Source organism: Protopterus annectens, chromosome 7.part0 (assembly GCF_019279795.1).
Source record: "Protopterus annectens isolate FY-2018-M chromosome 7.part0, PAN1.0, whole genome shotgun sequence".
In the NCBI taxonomy this organism is placed as follows: Eukaryota; Metazoa; Chordata; order Ceratodontiformes; family Protopteridae; genus Protopterus; species Protopterus annectens.
This window is the reverse complement of record NC_056739.1, coordinates 1,679,349,894-1,679,370,370: the sequence shown is the minus strand read 5'-3', so window position 1 is coordinate 1,679,370,370 and position 20,477 is coordinate 1,679,349,894. Positions and strand designations below refer to the sequence as shown.

The following is a 20,477-nucleotide window of genomic DNA, read 5'->3' as shown; positions in this document are numbered from 1 at the left end:
TTATTCTGACAAACTACCAAATACATAATAAATAAATAGGTGCATATGCATCCAACGAAGAAAGAAAGAAACACACATCCACATAGAACTTTGTTGCTAAATACACTGCTTTCCTGAGAGACTGCAACATTTACATGACACAGGCTGATCTTTATTGTACAAATTACATGATAAACTTTAATTGCTTTAAATCTCAAGGGACCCCCTCTTATTTCTGCAAAACCTGAAAACATGCCTGTCTCTTTAAGAGGTGGTGTACTAAAAATCTGTGGGACTGCCCTAGCTCCGGGTCTCCTGTCACATGCAGGGTTTTCCTCTTCCATCAGAAAGTATCAATTAAAACAAGAAGCACAACTTTCTTTTACTACAATCATCAGCATCAGTGGCTGGAAAACGAGGTGAGTGCATCCATTCAAAGAGTGTTCCTACCTTACTGTGAGACCCTCAGGAAGTGACTGGAAACTAGGAAGACAAAGGAACAGTTTAAACACGATTAAATCTGTAAGTACAGCAAGGAAAATATTTAGTACAGCATGAGGTATAACAAAGTGAAGTACATTTTTATTGCTACTGTATGTAGTTGTTCCTGCTGGTGTACAACATAAAGAGGCAATGTTAAGAAACTGTGTTTTATGCATATACTTTACCATCAGAAGTGGGAAGCTGCTTTTAACAAAATAAGTGTCTCATTAGTTACATTATTTTTTAATAAAATAAAACAGTACTCTATATTTTTAGATTTCACTTTTGCATACTTCAGTGAGTAGAGGATCAACTTATTTCAAAATGTCAGAAATAAATGTCAGAGGATAACTGATCTAGGACAATAAACCTTTATGTACATATTCATTTTTTATTTAGTTAGGAATTAGGTTGATGGAATGACACAAATGGAGCCTTTTCTTTAAGAAAATACAAATAGCAAATAATAAAGAAGGAATTACAGTACTGAAGTAGTCACACAGCTGAAGTACATCATAGTTAATTACAGGAACATTTTAACAGACAGTAGTAAACAACAAAATGATTTGTTGATAGCTTAAATGGAAGCTGTACACACACACACACACACACACACACACACACACACACACACACACACACACACACACACACACACATGCACACATGCATTGTATAAAGAGATCACCTGAACACCTACAAAACACTGTCTTTCTAATATTGCCTGTATGGCTTACAACTTTAGCATATTTTCTGTTATCCATCATCAGGTGTTTTAGAATTTCATGAGGTTAATGGGTGAAACGTTATGCTGGAACCTGGAAATCCTTGCCTTCGTCTCTTACATTTGATTTCTGTACATGATAAATAGCATAACAGTTATTGGTAGAAAATGATAATATTGTTTGAGAACCTATGCCTTTTCTTGGTGTACTGAAAATAGTTAAGACTGACAGAGTGGCTTGCAAAACTAAGAACTCCAATATGCAGATAAGCCATCACAGACACATTAGTATAAATATATTAATGCCAGATCTAATTATCTGTTACTGTGTAATGGGACGGAAAAGGAAGGAAGGAACAAAATAAGCTGTTAGCTCTGTTTTGTTGAAATTTGCTGCACACCTTGTAGGATTATTATTGGTCCACAAAGTGCTGATTTTCCCATACAGAGAGAAAATGCTGATAGGAAAGTTCTGAAAATGCACGGCTCTAAGTCCATCAGTGTGACTGTAAATCTAATAACTTGTGCTGATGTTGCTGCTAGTACCTGACATTTACAGCCAGCACTTATTATGCTTGAGCAAAGATTAGCCCTTCTCCTTGCTTCTTTCCTGCTTCAACAATCATGTGCAAATAGTTCAATAGAGCTCTTCTCTTAAACTCCATAAGGTGAATGTAGCAGTTATTGTTTGACTTGAAGACCCTGCATTGTATGGACTGTATTCTGTGTCTAGTTAGTGCATATTATATAAAGTAACTTTAAAGAAAGTATGGAATCACATACAGTATAAACATATTCTGTTAATGTTCACAAACAAGAAATCAACATTGAGTTGTGAACAGTTTTAAGCTGCTTATTTTCGTACAGTAAGGTAATTTATTTAGATTGAAACCTAAGAGTGAAAAGCCCTTCAAACGGGTATCACAAGAGCTCTTCAGTGTGTATGTTGTGCAGCATGAATCAGCTTTGCTGGGTTAGTTATAAAACAAGTAACAAAAATGAGGACACTACTGAAAATGAGGGCTGTTGTATCTTAACTGGAATATCATCCTTAAACAAACTGCAGTCTTATGTATGTATGCATGTGCATTTCAACAAATACCCTGCAAACTACTGTACTGTTACAATTTTTCATCATTTTTTTTCTTATCAATTTTAAAACACTGAGAAAATTGTATAGGAAAGGTGTGTGTTGCTCATACATCATTGACTTGTAATGGGTTTGGAATGACTAGTCAGAAGATGAGGAATCTTTTTTAGAAGATGAGGAATGTTGGCAATTTTTGATGCTAGTTTTATGGTCACCGTTCAAATTCCCATGACTGAAGCCTTCTAAATGGTGTTGTGTAATCTTCTAAGGAGAGGATGAAGAAAGGCAGGGTTCCAACTGGTCAATTCAACTGAGCAGTGGGAGAGAAAAGACATGTGTATGTGCTGAGTGCCATCTGCTGGAAGTGTGCAGCCATGCTTTTTCTTCAAACATACATTAAGATTTAATTTTAAGTATAGTAAGACTGTTTCAGATTTTTAATATATGTTAACCTATTTGAGGTGAACATAATACCAAGTTTTGCATGTAGTGGTCTGATTAAACCAGTTTTATATAGCAGCCAGTGTAACTGAACTCTGTTTTTAGAGATATAAGCCTGCATCTTTTTTTACACTTTGTAGTTGATATTTACTGTTCAGTAGCAATAAATCTATTTTGCAGTAAAGTAGTGAGAAATATGAAATCAGATACCCAGTGTTAATTATATCTACTAAATCAATGAAATTTCAAGTGCAACAGCTGATTGCAGAAATCTGTAATTGAAAAGACAAAGTGGGTATGATACAATACTGAACAATTTGCTAATTCTATGCAGGTGTCATGGATGTGGCCACATCTCGCTTCATAACTGCAGTTGGTCTAATGATAAGACTTGCTAGATCAGTGACTTAGGTTTAGGTACTAACTTAAGACAACTCTGGCTATCAATACTATCAGTACATGACCAAATGAAACAGAGGAGATGTAATTCCAAATAAACCCAGCTGTTTTCATTCTGATTTTACATTGTGAATACACACATGAGTTATGATCATGGTGTTCGTGCTAGCTTATATACCCATTCCCTGTGACGGAGTACTCAGAGATGGATCGAAGATCTTTCTTAACAGACAAATATTCTCTCACTGATGAAATGCTTTAAGGAAGTATCTCAGCTGTAGTACAGCAGTCCTCTCTGTGAAATGTGTTAAGAAGACATCTACTTGTTTATGTCTTGGAATTTTCTACATACACAATTCCCAAGAAACAGCATACTGTACAAAACCACGTACAAAACTAACATGTCTGCACTGTCATACATGCTAAATAGCTTCTACCCTGATAGTATTGCTATAATATTGCAGATGTATGATGCAGACATTTGCATACATTTGTTGCCATGCCAATATACATAATTGCAACCAAAAGAATACATGCATCAGTGATCACACCAACAAGTGATTTTTATAAAGGCCCAATATTTCTTTTTTTGTGGGAGGGAGGGTGTGGTCCACCCTCTCACACTGACCAAAGAATGTCCTCTTCAGCCACCCTGTTGACCGACTTGTTCTATCTAGGAGTGCCTACCCAATGGCCATTCGTTACCTAGAATGTAAGAGATACAGAGAGATTGATGCAATAATTCACTGAGGGAGATGGGGCTTTTTAAATTATACTTCTAGCTCCCTCTCCTGGCCGTAACTGTGGCTTTCACAATGCTTGCTTTGTGAAAGTGAAGATGCACTTACACATGTGCTGGTAACCTGTATGCAGTGAATCACGTACTGCAACAATGGCTGTACAATCCTGCAAAAAGAAACAAAAGCAGTGCCTGGGCCCTGACCCTAAGGTGGTCAAGCTGACAACTGCCACCCTTCTTTACTTCCCCGTGAAAGTCCCTCCAGTACCTGGGGCCACAAGTCAATCTATTACTGGATGCAAACTTCAGGTCTTTATCCTTTTTTTCCACTAGAGCTGGCCTGCACAGCACGTCTTATTGTTCCTGTACTGCTAATGGGGGATCACATAATCCCAAACTTCATAGCAAACGCTTGATCCCTAAAAGTGATTTAAAAAACTCATTTGTGCTACAGACTCAGGAAATCATGACATGTTTTATTGTTCCCATAACTACATAACAATACAATGACTAAAAGAATGGTTAAGCCTTTGCATTCGCAGTGTTAGCAGCCTTTGAAGACTAAATAGCAAGACCCACATTTTACACCCAGATCACAAGATATTTAAAGTACACAAGACAAAAATGGTTACTATCTAGCGCAGGCTAACATATAAATCTTTGATAAGTGAGAGCAGAAAGTGGGTCTTTACTATGTCTTTGTCATAAGCTGAAAAGTGCTTATCATGAAAAGGTTTACTCAGTAAAACTGAGATAAGGACAGGAGTTCATAGATTTCTCTTGAACAAGGCGTGGCGACTGAATAGAAAGGTCTTCCTGACGCGGGGACACCATCAGGTCCCAGGATGATTTGTATCTTACTATGATAAGGGAAATCGAAGTGGGTAGTTTTTATAACTAGAGTACGTCTTCTTCTAAACTGTGTAGGATAGGGTAAGAGACTATCACACTGCAGAGATTCTTGAATTACCCTTCTTATCTTTCTTTACTTAGTTATCGTAGGCCCAGCTAGCAGAAGCTCCAGTCTACCTGCTTTGATGAAAGGCATACAGGACTACATAGTGCCTTCCCTCTAATAGAGAAGCACTTCCTCTACGCTGTCACAGTCACAACTCAGTCAATGTTCTGACTGCTGAAACTGTCAGAAATGTTATTTCAATTTATTAGTTAATGTTTGTCCATGTCTGCTGTTTTGGCCATTTTACTATAAATGCCATCTTGACAAAACCTTGGTACCAAACTCATTCAGGATAGAACTCTAAATGTAATTATATTTTGAACTTTTTGCTGTAGAATGGCTTATTAGCTGCTGATAAAAGCATCCCTATTATACTCCATATTTAAGAGGAAAGTTTATTCTACTTTAAAAAATTAGGCCTCAGCAGTTTATCACATATGTTGTAAAAGTAATAATGATGGTATACTTTGTATACTCTCTAAATGTATTTTCTCCTCCCTTTTAGTAAAATATTAATAGAGACTGTTAATGCAAACGAAAAAAATGAATTGGCCTACATATTCCATATGATTCCTGAATTTTTGAGAAGGTCCTTGCACTGTGAAGAACTAAAGACCCTAGGGAGACTTAGACAAAAGATCCCAGAAAGCACATAAGGAAAGTGAAATTACAAAAATGAATGTATGCATATTTTACATGACACACTGCTGGCTTAACCTGGGCATAATAAAATGCCATGTTACCTATTTAAAATGCACCCCATCTTGAAACATAATAGTTCTCCAATCCATTCCTGTACTGGATGACATACTTTTATATTTCTTGAGCACACATCCAGCATATTGTACAAATAGGAGCAACCTGGAAGTGTGTGTGTGTGTTGTGTGTGTTCTGTGTGTGTGTGTGTGTGTGTGTGTGTGTGTGTGTGTGTGTGTGTGTGTGTGTCGGGGGGGGTGATCATCTACTGGTCTATGTGATGGCAGCAGCAGCTCTCTGAATAAAGTAAATGTGCAAAATCCAAGAAACACCATGAAAATGTGATTGATTTACATTTGGGAGCCATTCTTCCTTATAATGCAGTGTTCTTAGACTTGATTACTTGGTTGTATGGGACTATTGCTTCCCTATTAAAAAAAAAAAAAAAAAGAAAGGCTCGGTCAGTTTTGATTGAATGCCATTCTTGTCTGCTTTTTGGAAACAGCTTTCACACTGTCACACTCTGTACCATTGCTTTAAACACTACCTATTAGGCCTTGCTGAACTATTGCAGTGTAGTTACTATAGTCAATCTGCAAGTCAGAAGAGACAACTTTTGCAATGAGCATCTGGATTTCTGACCTTCTAATCCACTGAAGATGGTAGTTTTTTCTGTTCCTCTTGGAAGAAGGAGTGTTTATTATTCTCTACAATTACAAGTTTAGATTTAACAATGCCTTTAACTCTGTGGTCATTTGTTGGCTATTTGTACATGGTGCAGAATGCAGACTGTTAATTTTAGCTTACTGTTTTTACTAACACTGCCTCACAGATTTCATTTCAATAATTCATGCAAATGTTACTGCGATCACATAAAGTTCTTTCTTGGCAAATTGTATGACCACTGAAGGTATGGAAGGAACAGCCTGCAGCATCATATTGAAATGAAAAAGTAAAACTCTGAGCAGTTTTTAAATAAAGCATACACTATAATTCTAAATTATTGTTCTGAAATAGAAAAGAGATGTTGGGGAGCATTGCTTCACCTGCAGACTTTTTCTTTGCAGCTTGCAGCAGCAGACAGATCAAGCTGCAGTGTATTTACCAGTTGTGTCGCATGTTTAGAAGGGTCCTGATGGTCCCATCTGCTTCTTTTTTATATGCAGATCACAGTATTTATTAATTTAGGACACTGTTCCAGATGAGCAGTCTAGGCAGATACTGAGTATTTGCAGAAGTGATACAGGACAAGGTGAGCACTCAGGATTAATCCAGCCACATGCAAAAATGCAAGGGACATCATTGCTATATGCAGTAATCATATAGGCTAGATATACAGGTGTTAGACATAAATAAGAAATACCAGAGTTGTTGTCTCGTACAAAGGCTGCACTATGCACAGTGTTGTATATGATGAAGCAAATTAGGCAGAGTGAATACGGTGACAGGAATCATGTCTAACTACACAAAACCACTGATAAAGGTAAGGATCTGTTATGAGGTCAGTACATCAAAAGGCCAATATAAGTCTTAATCAAGTACCAAGTATCTGACAAGATTCAGCCTTAAATGGCATTTGAAAACAGGACTGTACAAAGGAGAAACCTCACTGCAATAATAGTAAAAATAGCAAGTTGCAGACATAGTACTAGAAATGGTGTTTTGAGTCAGGGATAGTAAGCACACAGAGAGACTAGTTTAAGTAGGTCTGAATTTGTTTGAGGTTTCCATATGTCAAAGAGCAGAAATGTTTTCTGACTATTATGAATTACTTTAAACAGCAGTAAACATACATATCTCCTGGGAAATTCTGGAGAGCCTTTAAGTCACCCATGCAGGATGCCCAATTGTAACAATATCTTGGGCAGAATGTGAGTAGCCTGTGTTCTTTTAGAGAACTTCCAGGCCTTTGCAGTTAGTTTTGTGCAACACTGAGGTATCACAGCCATGTTTTACATACATTTCAGAAAAAAACAAACTCTGGGTTATTGAGAGATGAGATATTTGTTTGAGTAAATAGTGACAGAAGACTTGGCATTATCAGAGCTTGTGTACAATATATTTAAAACTTAACTGCAATGTGTTGTTCATTAAAGCTGAATGCACTGGAGTGAACCCTACATATGTGGCCTGAATCAGGAGCAGTCACTTATAATGCTGCTTTGAAAAGGGGAGGTGCTTATCTTAGTAGTGGACTCAAATTCCAATTAACATTGTTTTGGCCTTGAGGATGTTCACTTAAGCCTGCTGTGATTCTGTGAGTAAACAAGCTGCAGAATGCATTTAGCTCAACAAACACCATAGTGTTAATTTACACCATATTGTTTATACTTGCCACAAGTGCAGGGTCATGTAAATATGGTATGGGCAGGCGATGCTGTAAAAAGACCTACAGTCTGTTTATACCCAGCAGAAACAGCAAGGAAGCTGTAGCCAGGCGACTGCAGATGTTGAACTGTTTACATAAAGCTTTGCAGAAAGAATAGTACAAAACCAAACATGCTGGCACCTGTCAGAAAAATAGTTTGTTTACTTAGAGCTATAAATGAAAACACAAGGTTGCAAAGTAGTCTATGAAAAGCATGGCAATGTGCAACAACAGGCCAACTACCCTGGCAAAAATCAATGAACTTTATATCTGTACACTGTCTATTGCCGAGGTCTTAAAATCACTGGCATACATGCATGCAGCTTGTAGTTTACTAGATAGAATTACTTTAGCATTGCTTTTTTTCTCAAATTTAAGTTTAGGTTAGAATTTTCCAGGTGTTAACATTCTAAAATAGTATAGCTTTGTGAAGTTTGGCTCTGGGGAAACTATAGTTTCAAATACATTTACAAAACAGTATCAAAAATAACATTTTCCTACCTGATTTTGTGAGCAACTTTACAAATTCCTCTCCCCTCGCCCCGCATGTAGGGTTTTTCTGTATGAGTCATAACCAGTTATTCTGAGGGTAAAGGTAACTAGTTATTGATTTGACTTGACTAATAAGAGGCCAACCAGGGGAAGCGAACATGCTGGGACCAAGATTATGAGAATTAGATCTAGGACATGACTGCACCTGATGGGATTTCAAACAGTTTGTTCCAGGGAATGGTCATTGACCCAATCTAAGAAGTGTTGTGCATACCCGATATTTGAAATACAAGTACTCCAGTTTACAAAGGGGTAGTTGGACTCACCGGGAATAATGAACCATCTGCTGTATGGATATTTTAAAGGAATGCCAGGAAGTTTTCGTGATCATGTGGGGCCACAGGAGGGGATCTGTAACAAGCTGTAACCTGGAATTCTGACTTATCTAGTGTGAGTGTAGTTCAATGAGTTAATGAAGGAAGTCATGGGGTATAATTTTGGAAGGAATAAAATCCCTCATGATTACTAAGGCAACTCCACTATCACCAGTGGGCATGACAGTCACAGAACAATGGCAAGGATCCAATGCTTTCATTACACTTGAACCTTGAATCTGTAACTACACATACATGGACTCATTCCTGATGCATAAGTGCCTCCAAATTGGGCAGTTTGTTGTAACAACTCCTGGCATTGAGAAAGGCCACCTTGATGCTATGCAAGTTATGATTGAATTTGTTAGTTAGGCTGGTATGGCCATTAGATGAACTCTTACTAAAGAAAGGTGTGATGAGGGCAGCAAAGGCGTAGGCCAGCATGCAGAAATCCATGACTGAGGGGTGCAGACCTTCCCATGAATGGGAGGTGCAGACCTTTTGTTTGCAAAGTAGGAATGTTGATTATCTCTTCCCAAGGATATATATACAGGACCCTCCTGGAATGACAACATCAACTTAGCCAATTGCTGAATGCAATTGTAATTTCCTTGAATCTAGTTGTCATTCTAGGTGAATGGAGGATACCATACAAAAACAGAGCCTTATCCTTGTCTGAAACATGTGTAGCAAGATGTCTTTCATGGCCTTTCATGACAGATTGCTCACTCCAGTATGGACTATGATCATGTCATAGTCATATTTACTGGAGGAGAGGTCCTGATGGCCAAAGGTATATTAGCAATTCTATTTTCTGAGAGACAGCTGAAATCCTTTCTTTGTTCAGCCCAGCAAACATGGAATAAATATGTATTTCACCAATTATTATCATGTTTTCAGAAGCTTATTTATTCTTATTAAACACTAGGGTGTTATGTTGTTGGTGATGTTGTTGAAGGGGTACATAAAGAAGATGTATGGGGGGGTTCATTGCTACCTACTCTTAAGAGCTTTAAGAGGATTTGGTGGTGATTTTTTGTGGGATCAGAATATGATAGTTTAGTGTTGTCAGTATGAGCATATTGCATTCATGTGGGTAGGGGTAAAACAGTGTGAGACTCATTGCATACATTACATTTCAATAGGGCTGCATCCAAGTGTTTGTATTTCACACAGAGAGATTCTGATAGATTAACCAAGATTTAATTTTCAGTGCTCTTACACTGCCTTAGGATACCAACTGCTAAAAGACTGGCTGTTGATGGGGAGGTAGTATGTTGTTGCCATGCTGTCCAGTGCTATTCTATATATAAAAGTACTTGGGGACAGAAGGAAGGAAAAAACATGGTCACACAGGATTTTTAGAAAAAGCAATGTACAAACTAACACAGCTGGTAACATAACCAAACACGCACAACCAGAGCAAACTAGAGACAGTTACAAGACAAAGGAATTGGGACTTTTGCAGTAAAAACTTAGGAAAACTTCACTTATGCACAACAACCACTGTCCAGCTACAACTACTGTGGCAGTGCATATAGCAAACAGTAAAAAGCAAAAGGCCAATGAAAAGCCGCTATAGATTTGATCAATTCATGCCTGGCTACCCAGAACAGCAGCAATTAAAGTGATGTCACTGCAAGAACCACTCTCTTAAGATGGCTGCCTCACTAGGTCAGAAACAAGCTAATTGTAAACAGTGAAAACTGTAATTTAAATGGAAAAAAGAAGGCAAAAGAGATTAAATTCAGCAAAAAGATAAGAATTAATTTAAGTGCAGTGGAAAAATGCAAAAAAGAGCAGCCCCTTTATTATCATTTTACTTCTGTTAGAAGAATTGTATTTAATTTGCAACCCCATCTCCTCAGGAGTACTTATGAACCCTTCACAGAATTAGTTCAAGTATATAATGAACAGCAGGCAGAGATGTGCGCCTCTTCCTGAGTTCATCCATTGAGCACCATTATCTCAGTTCTTAAAATGGTAAACAAAAGTCAGTAGGAATGACATTATTTTCCTAAAGAATGCTGGAGTAGCTCCCACTCATAAAGAGGAATGTACAGGTGTCACCTCTAGAATTTTGTTTCTGTTCTGAATATAAACTCTTCCTAGTCAATGTTTCAACAATAATATTATGGTCTAAACTTTGGAAACTCCTCCAAGATAGAAATGCATACTTCATGAATCCAAAGGATCTGGTAAAAACAAATCTTACCTTCAATATGTCCTTAAAGTACAGGAAACGTTTACAGATGTTAGAAGATACTTTTATGCAGTTGGTTGTTTTTCTTAACCATGATCTTACTTATATCAGCGTTACTGTCATTTAACTAAAAAGGCAGCTATTCTTTTTGTATGGCAGGCCAATTCTTGTACCTGAAAGGAGGGACATAGACTGCCTACTCTGGGTGTTGGCAGTTTTCTTCCATGGTGCTACCCTGCTTACAGCATTCTTTAAGAAGTAGCTTTGTGCTTCTGAGAGGCTATACCAGCATATTACAAGGATTGTCAGTTTCTCAGTACATAGGCTCATCTTTCTCTTTCCCCATTTCAGGGAATGTTTGTGGCATGTTTAGCTGCATTGCATATGCCTGTGTTTCTCATTGCCTTCTTTTTTTGTTTTGTTAAAGATTGTATTGCCTTTCTAGAGTTGTATGAAGACACAGCCATGACCACTGTGAAAACAAACCTCAGTATCTGATGTTTCTGGATAAAGTGAAATAATTTGAGATCTTTATTTTGGTAATTCTTGAGAAGATGGGACTGGATTCCATAAACCTTTTTATATGCATCACCACTTCAAGAAGCAACCAAATGAGTAACATCAAGAGATAACCGAGCAGCTGTTTTTTGAAGAATGGAGAGGTTCCCTACAGCTGCTCACTAAGTCTGCTTTACAAGTATAGCACTGTTTATAGAGTAAAATGTAAGGAGTTCTTTTGACACTAATATGCTTATCTCTGCCAAACTCTGCTGTCTCTTGCCTTCATGCTCACTGCTAGCATTGCAGTACTGCTTGGGAACAGTTGTTAGTCATTCTTCTGCCACCATCTTGGCTCTTGCAAATACTGTGTACTTGACATGGTCTTAGCTTCTTCTGTCACATACTGCTTCTTAGGTTCTCCATCTTGTCCATTCAGTCAATGTTTTGTTTTTCTTGCTTTTTATTCTCCTAAATTAGCATTTGCTTCTTCCTCAACTCTCTCACACACTTTTTGCAGCAGTTACACTTTCTGCGTAGAATTTGTCACTTTCTATTTCTCCTTTGAGTCTCTCTGGCTTCCGCATAGGTCATCTACTCACATACTTGCTTGAATGACTCCTTAGGTTAACTCCTAATCTTTAACTGCTCCATTCACATGTTAAATTAAGTTCACAGGTAAATACTAGGCAATTATTCTGCAGACTATTACACTCCTAGCCAATAACTTATATTCAAAAGTTCCCTACAACCTTAAGGAAGGCAGAACAGGACAGACTGTGGGAGAATTCAAGGCTACCCATCCAATAATCTAGCTTTACCTTTAAGGTTAGAAGGGTTCTACTTTGTTTGACATGGAGTGGAAGTTTATTCCAAAGATGGCTCATAATTGGCCAAATAAGAACTTGCAAATGGAGACCCCACTGGATTTCACTCAGTCACAACTACAACCCCAAGATTCTTTCCAGTGCCCATTATTTTTCATTGTATGTTGTGTACTCAGGTGACTTGTCTTGCAGTGTAACAGCCTATTTATGCAAGGACAATACAGTGCATTTCATCATACTGCCATCCTGCTCTTATTCTGTCAGTTATTCTGCTGCACATGAGTCAATACTTAGTGTTGGAATTGTCAGTGGTTTTCTCCTTTTCATAGTATATTATGATCTTTTCACCCACCCAAAATTTTGCAGAAAATCCCAGATTTTGCTTAATATTTTTCCCTATCCCTCATAATATTCTTGATTTTCTGGAAAATCACAGGGGATTATATTCAGTCACATCACAAATGTCATACATTAGAGTTTCTTAGTTCCTACTGTTCAGAAAATGCATTTTGAAATGAATGCCTGTTATTCTAGCAAGTTTTTTAAAAATGAGTTATAGTAATATTTAAAACTTTCCCCGATGTTGAGATTTTTGTCCCTTTATTACTTTGACTTTCTCCAAAATTATTTTCCCCTCCCCTTGCTGCTTCATCACAGACATCCCAGTGCCCCCATCCATTGCTGGATGTACCTGCTCCTCCTTCCTCACCAACAGTGGCTGGAGCCAGCATGGATCTTAAGGGTGTCCTGGGGGATGTGCCAGCAAATGCATCTGTTGTTGAGGGGGTTTATATTATGACCTATCTTTGTTACATATGTCCGAGGTCTATACCCCTCTGCGAACCATGCTTCCCCTCAAGAAATGTCTTTGAACACTCTCCCACTCGGATGGGTATGTCCATCTGTTACGGCCAGTGCCTTAGACTCCAGAACCACTAACTGAACATGGGTGCCTGGGCCATAGTTAATGTATTATTTATCTCTTTATGCCATGGCATTGGCTATCCAGAATACTTGGGCAAAGAAGTTGAGAGGTATGCTGGGTGTGTTAATACAATGGGCACAGTATTCCTTTAAATGCTTCCAGTATGTGTGTGGTGCTTCTTTTTTATTGCAATAAATTGAAGTCTCCTGCTGTGATATAATGAAAGGCTGACCCCACAATACATCCTTATGTAAATGGGTCTACAGGCTACTGTATTTTCATTCTAATTGCTGTATTAGGACTCTCCTACTTCCTAGATAGGCATGATGCCAACAAGGTCTTGCAGGTTGAAAGGGTTACCTTGGCTGAAACTAAAATGTAAGCAAATGGCTGCTCTTCTAAAAAAGAAACTAGCATTTGTTAACCAAAATAACTTACTGTAGATATAAATTGCTATTTGAAACATTCCATATCATTTTATAGATGTGGCCAACTGACCATGCAAAAGAACTGGGCAGATAACTGGAAATATAACAACAAAGCATACTTAAGTCTTCATTTCTTATAAAAATAAATTGATATTTGTTATGAAGAAAAATAATTGGAAAATATTTCAGTGTAAAACAAATATGTATGGGAAAGCAACTAATACATTTTAAAACAATGGGTTAAACATTCACAAGCTAGCTTTTTTTTAAATCAGGAACCAAGAAAATTTGAGTTTAGCAAAATTTGATTTTTTTTAGTCCTATATAATTATTTTTGGTTTACAGTACCTTTTCTATGGTATTTAACCTGTTTTTTTTCATCCATCCAGTGTATAATATCTGGTAACCACGTGTATAATATTCGGTGTTCCACCACAATATAACATAATACTTTATTAAATGAAAGAACTCAGTATGCACTTATCACTTAAATGTATTTTCACAGTGGCTTTCTTAAGCACAGGACTGAAACATGTAACAGCATTTCCACAGCTGGGAACAGCTCTGTTTCCTCTTGCGGAATAAATTAATTCTTGCCCCACCAAAATACAAACTTGTCCAACATAGGGTATGTAATGTATGTGCTCCCTTTGTCCTTATACAACTGTAACCCTTCTTCCAAATCCTCTGTTCTTAGTAAGCGACACAGAGTTAAACCTGAGCAATAAGGTTAGGCCTATGCCCCCTTAAACAAATACAAAAAGGAAAAGGTTCTTTTTGACATTTAAAGATGAAACTATATAGATACCGCACAGATGGAAAAAACAAAAAAAGTGTACAAAATGCCAGAGATGTAAATATTTAAGAAAAAATAAACAAGCATGCATTATTGAAGAAACATATCCCAAAGTATCTTACTAGCTCATAACTACAAATAAGCATGTCAAGATATCTGCTCGGGTTCAGAACTGTATTTCCTAATATAGATATTTGTTGAATTGTGAGATTATCATTAAAACAAAAGGCAAACTTCATCTGTAGTTGCCAGATCTCTAAAATACATTTCTTGTGTACTTGCCACTTGAAGAAAATGGTAATAAAGAATACAAAGAGGCAACAAAAAAAGGAGAATTACTGTCTATAAGGATGCAGAGCACACCGATGAAACAAACTTTGTCATAGCTTATTTTGAACAATGGGACATCCTGGATGTAGTATTCATTGGCAAGAACAGTATCTGGTAAACTAGTAGAATGACTGAAAAGTCTTTTATTTCCCCCCATAGAGCACAGCTCTCATTTTGATCCTAATGCTTTAAATAATTAACTTGAAAATATTGAGATCTCATAAAATAACAGATTCATGCTTGCAGTGTTTTCAGAAGAAAAGTGCGTCTCCTTCAGCAAGCACACTTTCTTCATTAGGAAATATTAGTTAGAGATTCATCTCAACATATTACATGTGCACATTCATATTGTAAACAACAACATCCATATTTTAAGCAAGAACCAATAGTCACGCTAAGATAGCTCTCACTGCACTGCAGTTTACTTTGTGTTTTAATTATCTTCATAAGTGCTGAGTGTGTCACCTTATCTTAAGCTGCATTGTCTTGTGACAAATCTTCTGATGCACCAGTTTTCAGGCTACCAGAATTAACAGTGTGTGTGTGTGTGTGTGTGTGTGTGTGTGTGTGTGTGTGTGTGTGTGTGTGTAGTGCCAATGTAAAAATGCAAGTTTAATTTTATGACTGTGACTAACAGTGAGAGTAACAAAGATCAATGATTACTCTCTCAATTGAGGCTCCCCTACAAGTGGTTGAGGTGAGATTTCTCAAATGTCAGTACCCCGAATTAGAAGATACCAAAGAACATAATACTGATCTTTGTTTTCATTATGAAATCATTGCCAGAACAATTTCTAAATGTATGTGAGCAGTGATTAACTTCTTATGGGAGATTTATTCTTCTTCAAGTCAGTGCAACCATCGACTTGTTATATAGAAGTTTGGGAGGTGTGAGGGTTGATGTTATTTTTTTCACCCTATTAGGTTTCTGGAATTTTATTTTGTTGGTTCCAGTGGTTGGCATTTTGGAGATTGGTGATTCATAGTAGAATCATCAGATAAAGCAGCTGCAACCACATTCTCTCCAACACTAAATACCCTCTTCAATTATAGCCTAACCACAGGCTTTGTACCTGCAGAATGGAGAACAGCAACAGTTATTCCCCTCCACAAACATGGCCTGCCAACAAACCCAGGGAATTACAGACCCATAAGCCTGACCAGTTTCATCTATAAGGCCATGGAACCTGTCATTATGAACTTTATAAATAAAGATATAGGTGACCTCCAAACCCTGGTTCCTACCCAATTCGGCTTCGTAAAGGGCAGATCCTGCCTGTTAAATCGGTGGATTTCTTTGAAAATATGGCTAAGGCCATTGACAAGGGCAAATCTGTGCACACAGCATACATCGACCTAGCAAAGGATTTTGACGGAATCCTACATTCAGGCATTACCAATAAACGCAGCAAACTGAATGTAAACCCCTTCAATGTAAGATGGGCTGCCAACTGTCTCACAAACTGGACACACACTATCAAAGGGAGTGACTCCACATTAACAAGCAGACTTGTAACCAGTGGGGTGCCACAGGGGTCGGTGCTGGGCCCCCTATTGTTTGTTATCTAATTCTCAGAAGTTCAGGTCAAAACTAAGGGGTTGTGGCTGACCAAGTTTGCAGATGACTGCAAATTAGGTACAATCACTGAATCCCCAAATGATGTCAGTATACTTCAGGAGGGTCTCAGGCAGACCAATAACTGGTGTATTAGTCATGGTCTCAAACTAAACAAAAGAAATGAGTCATCATTCCCTTCTGCACAAACAATGTCCCTTCACACTATCAAATCAACAACAATATCCTAAGTACCAATGAAGTGGTAAGGGACCTGGGATCACATGTTGACTGCAATGTTAACTTCAACCACCATGTGTCTACTGTAGTAAGAACACGTTCTGCATTGTACACTTGATTAGTAAAGGCATCACCTCGAGAGCAAAATAAGTTATAACCCCCCCCCATACTCGGCACTTATCCATCCCATAATTGGTTTGAATGCCCTGTTCAGCATGTACCATACTAAGCACCTACAACAATTAGAGAGCCCTCAGAGGTTTCTAACAAAGAAAAAGATCAAGGGGCTCCAGCATGTGCCTTACATACACCGACTAAAGTCCCTGTCACTATATTCTGCATTGTATAGACATCTTAGTGGAGACTTATGCCTGGCCCAAACCTAATGAACTTGCTGCATATCCGTAAATCAAATGGGACTAGGGCTACCAATTCCAGGGACCTAAATATGGCCTGTGACTTAAATAGGACATGCTGGAAGGACAGATTTATCTCACAGTGACTGCTGCATCTATAGAACAGGCTACTAATTCATGTGAAACAGAGTACCTCTATGACACCGTTCAAGAGGAACCTGGATGAGTGGATGAGGCACCATAAATTCTTATCAGGGATAGTGCTCACAACCCTCAGGGACATGGGCAGTTATCACTAAATGAAACCTTAGGTATTGACTAGCATTTCTATGGTATTGCATTGGGATGAAATGGCTAGGCTTAAAATGATCTCTGGGTCTATAGCCTAGTAATCTCCAATGATCCCATGATCCTATAATCCTAAATGTGGGCCAGATTAAAATGTATACAACCTGTTTTTTGTGCAAACTTATTTAGTCTCAGGGCAAAAATGGAATATATTAAGTGGTACAGCATGCAATTTATTGAAGACAAAAAACATTTAGGGTTTCAGCAGAATTACCATCATTACTACATTTATCTCTGTGATTTTATCTTTTCCTGAATTAAATTATTTAGGTTAGCTGGATGATCCAAGAATTGAATGTTTTTAGCCATAATCCAAGCCAAGGGGACTACAGCTGACAAACATTTAATGTTCATAATAAAAAAGAAATAAAGCACAGTTGCAGATTAAACAGTCAGCTATACAATGCCATCAGGCCTAATGTGTAAGAGTTAATCCTAGTGCATTAAGTTGCTGCCAGAGTACAGTCTGAAAATCAATAGGTACATAAATATCCCAAGACTTCTCTCAGAATTCCTGGAGCACTGACAACAAAGCAGGCAAAATAAAATACTAAACTAATCATCCCTTGAACAGTACTTAAGTGATAAATGAGGCACACACCCTGCAGATTAAACAGATGACTGGATGGGCACCCACAAATGCAATCCATGCTTGACCAGCCTGGCCTCCTAGAGAAAGGAGATATGACCTAAGCATAGGTACTGGCAAGGCATAAATGGTCATGAGCCACAACTGTCTTGAATTTCCTATGTACCCTGTAACAGTAAAGTCAAGCTGGCTGCTGACACACACACACACACACACACACACACACACACACACACCATATCATAGGGACACTTTTTAAATATTGCTCTTACAAACATAGAAAGTTGATAGAATGATAAGTTTTGCATTAGCATGAACTTTCTGAAGGGTGTGAAGTCTTAAACTCAAATGTCTGTCATTATTTTCTGACTTCAGCCCTCAATAATTTGCCAGTGATTTGCCAGAAAAACACAATTTCATGAGAAACAGACAATGATATGAGGCAAAAATCGACATTCTGCAAACATCTGTACAGTTCAGAGGTACACACACACACACACACACACACACACACACACACACACACACACTGGGAAAAGATGTATGATGCACAATATTTCTGATGAGATAAATTTTATCTAAGCAATTTTACTATAAACTTCAGCTCGCAGACATCAAAAACTAATATAAACTGGAAGGGGGTTGTAGGAAAAATGTTGTGCTTCACGTGTCAGTTAGTCTTCAAATCTATCTGAGTCTTTAGCTCTTTAACAGAAAAAAGGCGAGAAAGAAACATTAAAAGACCAGACACACAGAGTCTATACAGTTAAAAATAATACTTTACAAAAGAAAAAGTAAAAATAAACTCCCCTCCTCTGCCCTTTTAAAATCTGAGTGCCAATCTTCCAATTTTAATGCTATCAGCAGAAGAAGGCGTGACAATTCTTCCTTGGTTATATAGTCTGCCACATGAGTTTTTTTTCTGCTGTTTGCAGGATGTTGTGAAGCATCTCAGACTGAATGAGCTCTTTAATCTTACTCATTTTGTGGTGCAGTCCCTTCAATGAAACAAGTTAAGGGGACTTAATAGCATCCACCAATGAATGGTTATCAGAAATTTGGCGAACATGTTCACACACATCACCCTAAAACAATTCTGAAAATAAGGTCACAAGAGATGTTCCATTATCAATTAAATTTATTTTGGAAAGAGTTTCTTCTGCTAATGCACCATGTACAGCTTTCCAGACTCCTTTCTAGTATCAGCTGACAGGTGATAACATTCCTTGTCATGTTTTGCTAGGTGATGGAATTTCAGAATCACATGTCATGATTTCAGATTCTGCACCTCATATCAAACATTAGGTTAGATCAGTTATCTGACAAAGAGAATATGACCTACCTTTACACTCAGCTGAACAATCTTTGAGTCAATGAGGGGGTGTAACAACAACTGGTCCTACTGGAATCTATAGGAATAGCATATATATAAACAGATAAATAAGTAGATATAGATGTATACATGCATGTGTGTATACAGTGATCAATAGTGACCAATTTCAGGATCAGCTTAGGTGGTGAAGGTGTTTTTCTGTTGCACAGATATGAAATCAGTAGAAGAACTAAATTTCATGTCCGCAAGGAAAAACAAAACCAATGTGTTCACCTGATCTAAGCTGAAAAACATTTTTTAGGTGAATAATAACATTTGCTGTGAAATATTTTGAGTCCTCACAATAAAAAATAAAGTAAGGAATTAAATAAATAAGTTAGTGTTACAACTGTAGTGACTGGAGAGATATTTTCTGATAGGGATTTATGTCTGTCATGGGTAATGGACATGCAAGATGAGGCAATATTGCAGTCATGTTAAGCACGTCATACTGGCCTTATGCTGAAAAACAAAATAAAAAATGGTGACAGATGGCCTGCAGTCTTATAAATATGTGCATCATCATCATCATCATCAGCAAAGCACAGAAGCTGTCAGAACAAACTAAGATGCAGCTTCTTCCGAAAACTTTGAAAATAAAAGAAAAAAGGTTTTATTAATGCCTATTATGGAAAAAATATACAAACAGAGAGTAATTGATTTTAGAACATTTACTCATAGCTAGTTCAGCTACACTAATGACTAAGGTGTGTCAAAAAGCCATACAATGTATTCTTCTCCATCAACAGAATAGTACAGTACAGTGCAGTCCAATGAAAGTGATGTTAGGGTAAAAGGGATGTCTGTAATGAGGTGGTGATCATATAGTATACAGGCTTTTTGCATAGTGGGGAGGGAAATGTTAGGGTGATAAACAGTGATAAACAGTGCCAACCTTCTGGCTGATCCTCCTGTCATTGTAGCTTACACTGCAACTGGTGAAATAGCAATATATGGATTGCTGTGCCTTCCAGTGGTTCATACTTCACTTCTGTATCAGTAGAGTGTAACAGTTAAGTGTAATTGTTTGTGTAGTAATGTGGCAATGCTGCAGTCTTATACTCACTGATGATATACTGTGCTATCAGTTTATCAGTGTGCTTCCTTCAGCAAAGACCAGTTTATTGACTGATATTCATGAAATTGGTTTTCCGATGTTAGAGTGCACACCGTGGCATTTGAAGAGTCAAGTACCCAATGCATTTTTACAGCTGTTAATAGTTAATTATTTCCACCACGTTTTAATAAAGATCTTTGTAAACTTTTT

The 20,477-nt window shown here is 37.6% G+C and overlaps 1 protein-coding gene across 1 annotated transcript in view; it reads left to right on the top strand.

Annotated features, from left to right (window-relative positions):
- The first annotated feature begins 331 nt into the window (after positions 1–331).
- Positions 332–20,477, top strand: part of HAPLN3 (hyaluronan and proteoglycan link protein 3) — a 229,961-nt gene continuing 209,815 nt past the window's right edge. The window contains exon 1 of the mRNA XM_044078193.1: positions 332–501. The gene's annotated coding sequence lies outside the window, so the exon portion shown is untranslated. The remainder of the gene's footprint in view (positions 502–20,477) is intronic.